The 1,566-nt window shown below is 40.8% G+C and overlaps 1 protein-coding gene across 23 annotated transcripts in view; it reads left to right on the forward strand.

Annotated features, from left to right (window-relative positions):
• Positions 1-1,566, forward strand: part of celf2 (cugbp, Elav-like family member 2) — a 234,019-nt gene that overhangs the window by 180,182 nt on the left and 52,271 nt on the right. The window lies entirely within an intron of this gene.

Genomic DNA, 1,566 nt, shown 5'->3' on the forward strand with positions numbered 1-1,566 from the left:
GTCTGTCTGTCTGTCTGTCTGTCTTGCTGCTCTCTCCCACTGTCTTTTTCCCTTTCTTCCTGTCTTTCTCTGACTGTTTTCTTTTGATTGGTGGTTTCTTCTGTCTCATTCCATTTTCCACATTTCTGGAGTTTTTTTGTTTTCGTCTTTGTCTTTTTTTCTTCTTCTTTGTCTCCCGTTTACACTTTTCTTTTTCTTCTTCTTTGTTCTTACCAGGCTTTCTTTTTCCTTCTCTATCTTTCTATTATTCTCTTATCGTTATTGTGCATGTTCAGAGGTGTTCAAAGTATTCACATTCAATACTCAGGTAGAAGTATAGATACTAGGGTTAAATAAAGACTTCTGTAGAAGTTGAAGTATCAACTCAAGTGTAAAAGTACTGGTTTCAAAAGTACTTACAGCTACTTAAGTATACAAGTAAAAGTAACAAAATATCATTAAGGACAAAAGCTTTGGCCGCAGATTGTGATTGGTTTCCGTAGTAACGGAAGCAGGATAGATAAATGTATCTCCGGCAGATCAGTCTAGTACTTTTACTTTTAAATCACACCCGTTACTGAGTAAAAAAAAAAAAAAAGACATATAATACTACTATAAATAAGTGAAATAAGTTTTAATATAAGGAAGTATATCTCCCTCTGCTGTTAACTAAGTAACTTTTAAATGAGCTACTTTTTACCTTTTTTTTTATTGTGTGTACTTAAATAAAGGTTAATCAAAGTAATAGTACTGTAAAGTGCTCATTTTATGCTTTTTGACTTACTCCCTTTCCTTTATTGTCTTATATATCTTTTTGTGTAAGTTATAGGTTTACAAAGTGAAAAAGCCCAAAGTCTGACTGGCCACTAGTCCTTACCTAGGTACTGTCAGGGCCCTCATACTCTGCTTCTGACTGGCTAGTAGTCCTTACCTAGTACTGTCGGACCCTCATACTCTGCTTCTGACTGGCTAGTAGTCCTTACCTAGGTACTGTCAGGGCCCCTCATACTCTGCTTCTGACTGGCTAGTAGTCCTTACTAGGTACTGTCGGACCTCATCTCTCTGTTTCTGACTGGCTATTAGTCCTTACCCTAGGTACTCTTCAGGACCCTCATACTCTGCTTCTGACGGCGTAGTCCTTACCAGGTACTGTCAGCCCTCATACTCTGCTTCGACTGGCAGTAGTCCTTCCTAGGTACTGTCAGGGCCCTCATACTCTGCTTCTGACTGGCTAGTAGTCCTTACCTAGGTACTGTCAGGCCCTCATTCTCTGTTTCTGACTGGCTAGTAGTCCTTACCTAGGTACTGTCAGGACCCTCATACTCTGCTTCTGACAGGCTCGTATTCCTTACCTAGGTACTGTCAGACCTCATACTCTGCTTCTGACTGGCTAGTAGTCCTTACCTAGTTTCTGTCAGGGCCTCACACTCTGCTTCTGACTGGCTAGTAGTCCTTACCTAGGTACTGTCAGGACCCTCATACTCTGCTCCTGACTGGCTAGTAGTCCTTACCTAGCTACTGCACATGTGCAACTTCCAACATAGATGGAACAGAAGTGCGATGCCTCACTCTGTAGCTAAAACAGAG

This window comes from Etheostoma spectabile, chromosome 23 (genome assembly GCF_008692095.1).
Source record: "Etheostoma spectabile isolate EspeVRDwgs_2016 chromosome 23, UIUC_Espe_1.0, whole genome shotgun sequence".
In the NCBI taxonomy this organism is placed as follows: domain Eukaryota; kingdom Metazoa; phylum Chordata; class Actinopteri; order Perciformes; family Percidae; genus Etheostoma; species Etheostoma spectabile.